Genomic DNA, 13695 nt, shown 5'->3' on the forward strand with positions numbered 1-13695 from the left:
TCATCCTTGTTGTTTAAGTGTTTGTGACTCCACTAGAGGTGCAACACTTGGGGCACTATGCTTTCAAGAGTCAAGGACTTCAAGGAGTGTTCTTGTTATTACAATATAACAAGTGAAGTAATCTTCCAACTCTTTTATATACATGAATTTCGATATTATTTATGCTAGATTTAGGGTTTTGCTTTGGATAATTGATTTGGATGTATAACTTGAGAAAGACCTAGATCCAAAACATTAGGGTTGCATGTGCACCATAGGAATGTTGTAATGCTCAAAACCCATCAGTTACCATTGTGAGCAGGTTGGCCATATGAATGCCCATTTCCCCTTACTTACCGCCAGACCTGTTAAGGCACCAACTACTGCTATTCCTACGATCACGAAGAGACGTGAGGGTAGGGCGGAGCCACCAAAGGCTCGGGGTCGTGTTTTCCAGCTTACGACGGAGGAGGCCGGGGCGGCAATGGACATCGTTACTGGTATGTTTCCATTTATTATTCTGTCAGTTATTTTATGGTATGCTTACGTTTATAACTCTGTTAGGTACCTTCTTAGTGAACTCCTTGCCTGCTCTTGTGCTATTTGACTCGGGTGCGAATTGGTCCTTTGTATCTTAGTCCTTCAGTAGGAGTTTTGATATGACTCTTGGAGAATTAGAGTGTTTGTTGTGGGTTTCTATCGCCAACGAACACAGTGTTTCTGCATCGAGTGTTTTATCAGGGTTGTGTTTTGGAGATTTTTGGGGTGCCTTACCCTGTTGATTTGATTTTTATTCCCATGGGGGAAGTGTGTGTGATAGTAGGGATGGATTGGTTGAGCAGGTTTGGTGCTATGGTTGACTAAGAAGGTCAGCAGGTGGTAGTTTGAACCCCAAGTAGGGGAGAACTGGTAATCTATGGAGAGGGTACTAAGATTTGATCAACATTTTGTTCAGCTGCCAAGGCTCGACAATATCTACAGCACGGTTGTATGGGTTATCTTGCGTATGTGGTTGACACACGGATTGAGAAGGAGGTTTCAGTTTCGGATGTACATGTTGTTAGAGAGTTTGCTGATGTGTTTCCGGAGGAGTTACTCGGCATGCCTCCTGAGAGGCAGGTTGAGTTCATGATCGATTTGGTTCCAGGTGCGAATCTGATTGCTAAGACGTCGGACCAATTGACAGCACCTGAGATGCATGAGTTGTCCTCACAGCTTCAAGAGCTGTTGGACAAGCAATTTATTAGACCGAGTAGTTCGTCGTGGGGAGCACCGATTTTTACAGCGTCGTTGATTTTGATATTTTATAAAAATCTTATCTCCTCCATACAAAGTCGGATTTTTACAAGTTTTATATTTTTGGAATCGCGTTGTCGTGAACTTTCCAAATATGTTATCCAATTTGTAGTGCGTTACGACTTTTTGTGCTCCTAATTCTTGGCTTTTTCTGCCTGATCGGACTCATATTTATGATTATGTAGTTACGAAATTATTGTGTCTTTATTAATATAACATAAATGTTACAACTGTATCTTATTACAGTTGTGTATGCCATTATGCCTATTGGCGGGTGGTGAGACATTTTCCCCGGTTGTTGCATCCTATGATAGCCAAGACGACGTATCAGTTAGCTCCATCGGAGATGAAGGTGATGTGGACTCAAATTCATGAGTTATTAGAGTGGGGGTTTATTAGACCAAGTTCCTCACCTTGGGAGCGTCGGTTCTCGTTGTGAAGAACAAGGATGACTCTATGTGGATGTGTATTGATTGTCGGGAATTGAATAAGGTGATTGTAAAGAATAAGTACCTACTCTCAAGGATTGATGATTAATGATCCTTTTGATCAAGTTGAAGGGAGCTAGTCACTTTTCAAAGGTAGACTTGCGATTGGGGTATCATCAGGTGCAGGTCTGCGAGCAGGATGTTCCTAAAACTGCTTTTAGGACCCGTTTTGGGCATTATGAGTTCATAGTAATGCCTTTTGGTTTGATGAATTCACCTACGGGTTTTATGGACCTGATGAATCGGGAATTGTCGACCATATATGGATATGTCGGTTATAGTATTTGTCGACGACAACTTGGTGTATTCTCATAATGCCAAAGATCATCAGAGGCATCTACGAGAAGTTTTGGAGGCTCTATGCAGGGGGAAACTTTACGTAAAGTTCTCCAAATGCGAATTTTGGTTTGAGGGAGGTCTAATTTCTTGGGCACATTGTTGGTGTGGATGGGATCTAGGTGGAACCAACCAAGATAATGGCAGTCAGAGAGTGGCCAAGGCCGAAAACTTCTACTGACATTCGTAGTTTCTTCGATTTGGTGGGTTATTATTAGAGAGTTATAAAAGATTTCTCCAAGATCGCGTGTCCGCTGACCAAGCTGACGAAAAAGGCGGAGCCGTTCGTTTGGGCTGATAAACAGGAGGATGCCTTTCAGACATTAAGGAAGCTCTTGTGTGGGCTCATGTTCAATCTCTTCCTAAGGGGAACGAGGATTTCGTGGTTTTTAGTGTTACTTCCTATTCAGGATTGGGTTGTGTACTCATGCAACGCAGGAAAGTGATTGCTTACGCCACCCGACAGCCGAAGAGCACCGAGCGAAATTATTTGATACACGATTTGGAGTTGGCAAGTGTGGTATTTACACTCAAGTTATGGAAACATTACTTATATTGAACTAAGTACATATTATATACTGATCATAAGAGCTTGAAACATATTCAAAATCAGTAAGAGTTGAATATAAGACATCGATAGTGAGTTGAGTTGCATGCAGGTTACGATTGTGATATTAGTTAACTTGGGAAAAGAAAACTTGGTAGCTGATGCTCTAAGTCGTAAGGAACCAAGGGTGTCATATTAACTGAAGTTTATAAGATTGATTGTAGTGTCATTTATATTTGAGAAGTTATGAACTGCTCAGACTGAGGGTTTGAAAGACGATCATGTGAAAGAGACGGTAATGGTTAAGCAGCGGACATGTTTGGTTGAGGACAAGCTGAGACTTATGACCCTTCAAGGTCGATTATTGATGTGCACGGAAGTACCCACTAATTTTAATATTTATAACCTAACAAACTTAGACTAACTATGCACTTGTAGGCAGTGTACCTAGTCGGATTACAGTATAGCTTAGGTAAGTCGGGTGTCGATCACAGGGAACGGTGTTATTAATTAATCTATTTACTACTAAATTAATCTAATTATTAACAAGCTAAAAAGGGGGCTTTTATCTGATTTTGCAAGATCAGACTAACTTAACTCAAATTCAATCAATAATTAAAAGACACTCTTATCTAGTTCGAATCCACTTCGTCCTTATGGCTAGCTAATAATTATGGATTATTAAGTTGGTTATTATTATATTAGTAATTTAGGTCTAAATTTACCAATAGTTAATTAATTCATGTAAAGCTATGTATGGTCACACACAATTAAACACATAATCAATTATGTTATGAATATGCTATGTAAGATTTATCATGCAAACACAATTATGATCATAATCTATGTTCTCTAGCACAGCAAAGTTAATTACTTCAATTACTAACTAAGATTTTGGTTGATCCTAGCTCTAGTAATTCAATGTTCACTAAATTACTAGGTTATCAAGTTCATGCAGTTAATGGTCACTAAGCTACACATAACATGAGTTTAAGCAATTAAAGCGACAACATAAGCATGCTAGGTAACAATAAATCAAACACAAGCAATTCACCAACTAAATAAATCCATATAAAGTTATGTTATTCATAAGTTTGAAGCTTCATCTAGCTAGATAAGAGTAGCTAGATTCAGCTGCTCATAGTAGCAACTAACCTATAAACACAACTCAAATAAGAAAACATGTCTATAAGTATCAAACAAGTAAACAAATTATGAACTTTTACTCTTTTGGTGTTGAAAACCCTTTTCCAGGACCTTACTTCTGCTGTAAATCGCCTCCTGGAACCTCTTCCTTCAGCCAAAAGTCTCTCCAATCGTAATGGAGAGGGGTTTATATATTTTCTGGAAAATCACGTTCCACGTCGTGGCAGGAAGCTCCACGACGTGACTTCAGGAATTATCCGTATTCGCCAAGGATTCTTTCTTCACGTACTTATCTTCTGAAAAGATCGATTCCACGTCGTGGTTATCAGGTTCACGTCATGGCCCCAGTATATTCCGTGAATTACTTCATCTTTTATGCTTCAAGCCTCCAATGTTCCATAAATTGTCACTTCTGGTCCCTTTCTTCTAAAATGCTTTATTTTGGCTGCAAATAACATTTTATCCTTATAAGTACCATAATTCTATGCAAATAACCAAAATATTAAATAAATGTCGATCAATATTGCTTAAAACTATGTATAAACATGGCAACATCAAAATACCCCACACTTAGGCTTTGCTTGCCCTCAAGCAAATCTACTGATTTAAACTTAAACCTTCATCACTATAAAACAATCCAATTCCAGCTCAGCCATTATGCCAAGACCTCAACGCATGCATTTGTGTCTAAATTTTTCCTAAATGACCCCCCATACTTTAAATACTCACAATCTTCATAAACAATTACCCACTTCTTTCGAACAATGCTCATTTTATGCAACCCTCCGAATCCATCCTCAGAAAGCTTTCTAACCTCAAGATATTTTTGTAAAGCTACCCAAGCATACTTAAACTAGAGAATTACAACTTTTTAGAAGATACCACAACTCGGAGCTCTTGAATTCTTCTTTTCTTTAATGTTTGATCTTTTACTTCATTGAATTTACTTCTTTCATGATTTTTGGCATCTTCAAATTTTTGAATTTCTTCAGAACTTTGATCTTTGATCTTCATACTTTGATAACTCCAAAATTCTTCAAGAATTTTTTTACTTTTCGGTAATTTCTCTCTTTTTTACATGTATAACTCACTTTTTTATACCACTCAAAAACCTACATGCTTAAGCAGGGGAGCTTAACTTCAACCTTTATTGGTTAAGACATATCTTTCCTGGATACATTTCAGGTTTAGGCTGCTAAACATGTTGCATTCCTCAAACTAAGCAGGGTCATGTTTTTGTTCCATGATTTCACTAAAATAAGGGAGGCCACAAATGCATTATAACGTATATCGGCTCAACTAAACATTTGAGCTCTTATCGGATCATTCCACTAGCAAGTACAGTTCAAATTATTACTACTAGATCCAATTAATAAAAACTTAAAATTTTTAAAAGTTTACCAAATTATCTAGCAATTTACTTTTTCTACCCCCTACCCCACACTTATTTCATACAATGCCCTCATTGTATGCTTAAAATAATATAAAAATTAAGAGAAGGGAGAAAAAGGAACAGACTCTCCTGGGATAGTGGCGTGAACGAAACTCCAAAAGTGTGGAAAAACGTGCATCTCGAATATGTACCTCTTTAAAATAAGAACTCGAACTTGAAGCTACTGTATATGGCGGAGGAAAACGAACCACAATAGTCTTTAAAATGACCCCAAGAAGATGCGTGGAAAGCCATATGGAAAAACACCCAATGGTCTTCAAAATAGTGAAATGAACAGAAATCACGTCATGGTGTATAATACCACGTCGTGGTATTGTATAAAAACGCGAACAGAATATCCCAGTTATAACACTCCACGACGTGAAAATTTAATCACCACATCATGGAAACTGGACCATCAGAAAATTAAGATTTCCCGCTTCTTCATTCAACCTAGCACCTTGACTAACATCTGAATGGGTTAAGACTCTTCTAATGTTGTATAAGACACTTGTGGACTCTATCCTCTCTCTCTTTAACGCACCCCACACTTATTTCAAATTGTGGGTCACGACTCTTGACTCGACCTTACTCCTCTTCATGATTCCTTAGCAAGCTGTAATCAACCAAATGAACTAAAATAGTAACATAATAGTTTACTAAAGTCTTACATCAACAAACCAAGTTCAACATTAACTAACACCACATAAAAAAAAAACTAAAAACTAAACAGAAAAGAAATTAATCATCATCCTCTCGTCCCTGCACTCCACTCGGTACTTCCCCATCGTCCCTCGAGATCCACAGCTCTTCCCATGTCGGAATATAAGGACATTGTGGTGGCACCGCGGGTGGTCGCACCACACCCATGTGGGAAAACATCGCTTCCAAAATTTTTGTGTTGTAATTCATCCCACCACGGAGATTATCCAAATATGATCCAACCCTGGTTTGAAACGGGTCATGGGTACTCCTCCCGGGTGACGGTCTCTCTCAACTTCTCCCTGGGCTCTAACGTTTCTTCGTCTTCTCGTAGGAGGTTGCTCGGGTTGTTCCACCTCTTGCTCTCTATCTTCCGGGGGTATAACATAACCTCCCCCGACATCAACCACCACGCGCATAACACCCAAAAACTGAATAGTCAAATCATTGTCTGGCAAACGGGTAAGGTTCCGCACCAATTCTTGGGACAAAATCCCATATGACCGGGCAAGACGGGTGACCAAATGTCCACCTGTAATTGGACTTCCTTGTCGTGAACTGACCGCTCTCTTTCCCAAAAACCTTGCTAGCATGTAAGGAATATCACAACACACCCCGGGAGTAATAATACTCCACAAAAAGAACAAATCTTGTAAAGAAACCTTATCACCATGATGTTTATGATTGATAGAAAAGGTGATAAGGCGGTGAAAAAAACGATGCACCGGATTCCGAATTTGTGCTTCACTTGAATCACGAGAACTGTACTCGTGATTTGCGATAGTGCGCCAAAATTAAACATCAAAAATATCGGGCGCAAAATCCCGAACACAACCAAGTAAAAATGGAACAAAGAACGGGGATTGAGTCTCCACTTCCGTACAGATCCCCATGCGCCATGCAAATTCCCGGAGACTACACTCCCGATACACCCCGCCCAACCGGAAAACTAGTGCCCGGTTATAATCAAAATCAATGGTGCGTTCTTCAAAGTTCACAGTAGAGAAAAAATCCACTGATAATTCCCGGTACACGGGTTCTTGGATCGCGAACAAGTTCCTCCATCCATGGCAAGTAAAGGAAAAATGGTCTCCCTCGTATACTTTTGTCCAATGGCGCTCCAACTCAACAACCATTCCAACACCGCCAAGCCATCCCCAGTCAATAATCGGAGCTATAGCAAACTCCCTATTATATAACCATCCCAAACAGTTCTGATACGACGTCAACAAGGCCCGTGAAATGGTTCGCGGAAATCGATATAACGGATGGATATTTGAGACATCAATCGGGTCATTGTTCTGTTGAACAGCCCTTCTAGGTGCCATCTTTATGCAATGTTCAAAAACAAACCAAAACAAAAACAAAACACCTAAAATATGTTATCAAAATCAATGCAGAAAACTTGTCGCCCAGGAATCACGTCGTGGCTTGGCTCGCCACGTCGTGGTCTCGCAGTCGGATCGTTGGCACAGATCAAACACTAAATACCCGATTTTACCCAAAAACAATACTTGGGGTTTGTTTCTATTGCTATTCTAAGGGCATGCAACCTAAAAACAGTAACCAATTTCATCCAATTTCAGAAATCTTATCATTCACATAAACCCTAACCATGAAAATGTATAAATTGTAAGTAATATCTACAATTAATGGATGAAATACATACCAGATGGAGTAAAAGGACAAGAGAATGCAGGAAATTTGGAGGAAAGTTGAAAAAAAATCAGTTGTGGGGACCTTGCTTCCGTTCGTGAGGCAGTAAACAAATGGGGAAGAAGTTTGTGGTCAAAGGGTTTAATAACTGGTCCCCCCTCCCCCGTGACTTTTAAAGGTCACGTCGTGGCAGGCTATACCACGTCGTGACTTGTAATAATAGATAAACTGGTCAAGTCGCAATCAGTCCCCGAATTGTTCCTTAATATCACGACGTGGCGCTCCTAACCACGACGTGATTGATGTCTGGTCACAAAAATTTGCTAATCTAACAATTTTTATTTATGTTCTTTGTGTTCCAATTATTACCAAAGCATCCCACAGCTAATTTTTTTTACCAAGTAATAGTCTATAGATGATGACTTGATAACCTTTAAAAAAAACTCAAAAACTAAAAAGAAAAGAAAAGAAAAAGCAAACCAAACTCGGGTTGCCTCCCGAGAAGCGCTTCTTTTTGAGGAGTCTTGAGTTGGACTCTGTGCCTCCTACGTTGAATCATCTGAAGAGTCCACCACTAGGATCTTTTGTTCCTTGAAACGCCTCTTGAACACGTCTTTTATACGCCTTTTTCGAATTTTCCTTTTTAGCTTTGACCTCGTCTCCATCAAGCTTGCGTTTAGTCCCTTTAGTCTTCAATTTTCCATCATCTTTAAGCTCCAAAATATCCTTCTCTTCTTTCACCACTGGACTTGTTACTTTTGAAGTAACCTCCTCTTCATCACTCGACATCTCATCATCTTCCTTGCTCACCCAAGAAGTTGGATTCGTGTAGGCAATGACTTCAACCAAAAATGGAACAGATGCTCTCGGTTTTGTTCTTTTAACTTGTTGAATTGTTTTGATTTCTTCTTCCATGAGCTTCTCTAATTCTTCAAGTTCATTTTCTTCATCAATGTTGAAAACCTCTTCTTGAGCATGATTCCCTTGAAAGCCATCTTCTATCCCAAAAATTTCCTTTTCATCACCAACCCTCAAGGTGAGCTTAGACACCCGAATATCAACAAGAGCTCCAACAGTGTTAAGTAACGGGCGACCAAGAATAATCGGTACATTGGGATCTTCTTTCATATCCAATACCACAAAGTCTATTGGAAAAATGAATTTCCCAATTTTTACTAAAATATCTTCCACAATGCCCCGGGGTTGTGTCACTGAACGGTTCGCCATGTGAATTGTCATCTTTGTAGTCTTCAACTTCTGAATATTTAATTTTTGATAAAACGAATAAGGCATTAAATTTATGCTAGCCTCAGAATCGGCTAAAGCATAAACCTTCATATTATTCCCAAACTCACATGGGAGAGTGAGTCGTCCAGGATCCCCCATTTTCTTAGGTATTTCTCCCAACACAGCTTTTGAGCTTTGCTCACTTAGAATCACCTTAGAATTCTCCTTTAATTGCTGACGAGTGTCTAACAAGTCTTGTAGGAACTTAGCATATTCTGGAATTTTTGCAAGCGAATCAATAAAAGGAGTATTGATAGGAATACCCTTTAATTGCTTGATAAACTCTAGATGTTCTCTCTCCAGTGGACTGAGATTAGCTCTAGACGGGAATGGCAAAGGCGGTTTATAAGTCGAGACGGTTTCTGGAATTTTCTGATCAGACCAAGGCCACGACGTGGACATATGATTCCCACGACGTGGTTTCTGTACTTCAGCTACATTTTTGTTCTCGAATTTTAGCTTCTTCGGTTTTGGATCGGGGTGCTGGGGCTCCACTTCCAAGGCCTCTAGGAACTCAGAAATCGCCTCTTCTTCAATATCTATGGCCATTACGTGAGATTAGGTTTTGTTTTCAGGATTTTTCGGGAATATCTTCTCATTAACCAAAGTGGTAAGTTGACCAAGTTGTACTTCAAGGTTATTAATGGAGGCTTGCTGATTCTTTATTAATGCTTGCTGATCTATCATCATTGCGTGATGATTCTTCATTATACTTCTTTGTTCTTCCATTGCAGCATCGGTAACATCATGTCTTTTTTCTGAAGCTTCCATGAATTTCATCAACATGGTCTCTAATTCTGATTTCTTCTCAACTAGTGGTTGCTTTCTTTGGTAGAAGCCCCGGCCAGTTTGCCTAAATTTCTCTTCTTTTTGCTTCTTGTATTCTTCATAAGGCAGCCACTCTTTCTTTGGTTTCCTCCAATCTTCATCATATTTTTCCCCGCTTGAGTAGCATACTTGAGCTTTCTTGTTTCCATATTCATCCATATTGCAATCCTTTGTCAAGTGTGGGCCACTACATCTCTCGCAACCAACTCGAATTGCATGAATTGATTGGTCCAATTGAGTCAATCTCCTATCCATAGTGCTAAGCATTGCCATTACAACAGCCATCTCTTCAGTTTGTGTACCTCCACCGCCTTTTATTCCATCACGCCCTGGGTTGTGATACTCACGAGAGTGCCTTGAAAACTCTTCAATCAGCTCCTTGGCCTGATTTGGGTTCTTCTTCGTTAGTGGTCCTTGAGAATCAAGGAGTTGTCTAGTCATGACATTCACCCCATCATAAAATATTGACATCTCTTGCTGAATATTGAGGTCATGTTGAGGACAATTCCTTAACAACCCCTTGTAGCATTCCCAGGCCTCGTATAATGACTCCACCGGATTTTGCTCAAAGTTGGCAATTGCCTTCTTGAGTTTAGAGATTTTGGAGGGTGGACAAAACTGATCTAGAAATCTCTCACGCAATTGGGCCCATGTGGTGATCGTACCAGGTTGGAGTGCTTTTAACCAGTCTTTTGCTGCTCCCTTAAAAGTAACTGGTAGCATCCTTAGCAAAGCTGTCTCCCTTGGGATATTAGGAGTATTAAAATAATCCGCAATATCGTTCACCTCGTCTAAGTGTTTGAAAGCATCCTCATGATCCTTCCCGTAAAATGGGATATCCTTAAGTGCAGTAAGGATATGTCCCTTCAACTCGAATGTGGCATTGGCAGGAATCGTAGGATGTACTAAACCCAGCCCCACATCATCTCGAATGCGCTTCTTGTAGTCCCCCATGGCCATCTCATCAATGTTTGCCATCTCGTTCTCCAGCTCGTTCTCGGGTTCACTTGTATGTAATTCAAATTCAGGATCAGTATCGTATGCGGACTCGGCTTGGACGGGTATTTGATCTAAGTGTTCAAGCTTGCTCTTGTTCTTTGAAGATGAACTTGACTCCTCCGTTTTCTTCCCTGACTTCTTTGAGAACACAGATTTGAATTCTTGTAAAGGTGTCTTCTTTGGTGTTTGATCTTCTTTCACGCTCTTATCCTTCTTTTTGTGAAGTGTAGACTCGGGATCTTCAAGTGGTGGTACCAAAGGTGTGTTAGAACCTCTGGTCATGAACTCCTGAAATAAGAAAAGAAAATAAAACGTAAAACTGAACTAAGAAAAAGGGAAAAAAATTGTGAATCACAGGTGTCACGTCGTGGAAGGATACTCCACGTCGTGATTTCTATAACGAAAAAAAATTAAACTATGCTTATAAAATAACTTTTTGCGGGTTTTACCCCACAAAAAGGATCGATTAATCTAAAGCAAATAAATAAACAATAAACTAAGCCGTTCCCCGGCAACGGCGCCAAAAACTTGATGTGCACGGAAGTACCCACTAATTTTAATATTTATAACCTAACAAACTTAGACTAACTATGCACTTGTAGGCAGTGTACCTAGTCAGATTACAGTATAGCTTAGGTAAGTCGGGTGTCGATCACAGGGAACGGTGTTATTAATTAATCTATTTACTACTAAATTAATCTAATTATTAACAAGCTAAAAAGGGGGTTTTTATCTGATTTTGCATGATCAGACTAACTTAACTCAAATTCAATCAATAATTAAAAGACACTCTTATTTAGTTCGAATCCACTTCGTCCTTATGGCTAGATAATAATTATGGATTATTAAGTTGGTTATTATTATATTAGTAATTTAGGTCTAAATTTACCAACAGTTAATTAATTCATGTAAAGCTATGTATGGTCACACACAATTAAACACAAAATCAATTATGTTATGAATATGCTATGTAAGATTTATCATGCAAACACAATTATGATCATAATCTATGTTCTCTAGCAAAGCAAAGTTAATTACTTCAATTACTAACTAAGATTTTGGTTGATCCTAGCTCTAGTAATTCAATGTTCACTAAATTACTAGGTTATCAAGTTCATGCAGTTAATGGTCACTAAGCTACACATAACATGAGTTTAAGCAATTAAAGCGACAACATAAGCATGCTAGGTAACAATAAATCAAACACAAGCAATTCACCAACTAAATAAATCCATATAAAGTTATGCTATTCATAAGTTTGAAGCTTCATCTAGCTAGATAAGAGTAGCTAGATTCAGCTGCTCATAGTAGCAACTAACCTATAAACACAACTCAAATAAGAAAACATGTCTATAAGTATCAAACAAGTAAACAAATTATGAACTTTTACTCTTTTGGTGTTGAAAACCCTTTTCCAGGACCTTACTTCTGCTGTAAATCGCCTCCTGGAACCTCTTCCTTCAGCCAAAAGTCTCTCCAATCGTAATGGAGAGGGGTTTATATATTTTCTGGAAAATCACGTTCCACGTCGTGGCAGGAAGCTCCACGACGTGACTTCAGGAATTATCCGTATTCGCCAAGGATTCTTTCTTCACGCACTTATCTTCTGAAAAGATCGATTCCACGTCGTGGTTATCAGGTTCACGTCATGGCCCCAGTATATTCCGTGAATTACTTCATCTTTTATGCTTCAAGCCTCCAATGTTCCATAAATTGTCACTTCTGGTCCCTTTCTTCTAAAATGCTTTATTTTGGCTGCAAATAACATTATATCCTTATAAGTACCATAATTCTATGCAAATAACCAAAATATTAAATAAAATGTAGATCAATATTGCCTAAAACTATGTATAAATATGGCAACATCAATTATGGATCCCAAGGACGGGTAGTGTTCGTGACACACTGTTATGGGACACGTATAGATTGAAGTATTTGATCCACCCAGGTATGAAGAAGATGTGAAAGCCAATTATTGATGACCGAGTATGAAGCGAGTGATAACGAAGTATGTGGCAGAATGTGTGACTTGTGCACAAGTCAAGGTTAATCACCATCAACCCTATGATGAATTGCAATATCCAGAGATTCCTGAGTAGAAATGGGATAATATTACTATGGATTTTTGTCACAAAGTTACCAAAGACTTTATGGGTAAATGTGTAACACCCATAAAATTCAGGCCAATTTAAAACATTTTAACCCATTAAAAAACCGTCAAGTTATTACAACTTGTTTTCAAAATAGTTTAAACATCAGAGTATCCCCAGAACCAGATCACAAAATCATGAAATATGAGGAGCGGTACGATCACGCCTTTGCCTTGCCACGATCACCTGATGTACCTGAAACAATAAAATGAAAACCGTAAGCTCGAAAGCTTAGTGAGTTCCCCCAAAATACTCGTACACACACAACCATACACATACAACAATGAACAACATACTATGGGTCCAATCAACCGTCAGGTTGGAATACCCCAGGCCCTCAACCGTCAGGTTGGAATGCCTACATACTACGAGTCCAATCATCCTCGGGATGGAATACTCTTAGCCCACAACCATCGGGTTGGAATGCCCACACACCTATACATACAATAACTACTACGAGTCCAATCATCCCTCGGGATGGAATACCCCAGGCCCTCAACCATCAGGTTGGAATGCCCACCTACTATGAGTCCAATCATCCTACCGGGATGGAATACTCCTGGCCCTCAACCATCGGGTTGGAATGCCCACCTACTATACATACAATAACTACTACGGGTCCAATCATCCCTCGGGATGGAATACCCCAGGCCCTCAACCATCAGGTTGGAATGCCCACCTACTATGAGTCCAATCATCCTACCGGGATGGAATACTCCTGGCCCTCAACCATCGGGTTGGAATGCCCACATACTAGCAAACATGTGCACCTACCAAATAACCATATAACAGTCTACAAGACAACATACTAGGGCCCTATCATCCTACCAGGATGGAATACCCTCTACT

The 13695-nt window shown here is 39.4% G+C and overlaps 1 non-coding gene across 1 annotated transcript; it reads left to right on the forward strand.

Moving 5' to 3' along the window:
* The first annotated feature begins 10184 nt into the window (after positions 1–10184).
* On the forward strand, positions 10185–10291 carry LOC145135366 (small nucleolar RNA R71). The gene has a single exon (XR_013719827.1). It is a non-coding gene; the product is annotated as a small nucleolar RNA R71 (small nucleolar RNA).
* Positions 10292–13695: the final 3404 nt, after the last annotated feature.

Source organism: Lactuca virosa, chromosome 8 (genome assembly GCF_052849685.1).
Source record: "Lactuca virosa cultivar CGN04683 chromosome 8, Lactuca_virosa_CGN04683_v6, whole genome shotgun sequence".
Taxonomy (NCBI): domain Eukaryota; kingdom Viridiplantae; phylum Streptophyta; class Magnoliopsida; order Asterales; family Asteraceae; genus Lactuca; species Lactuca virosa.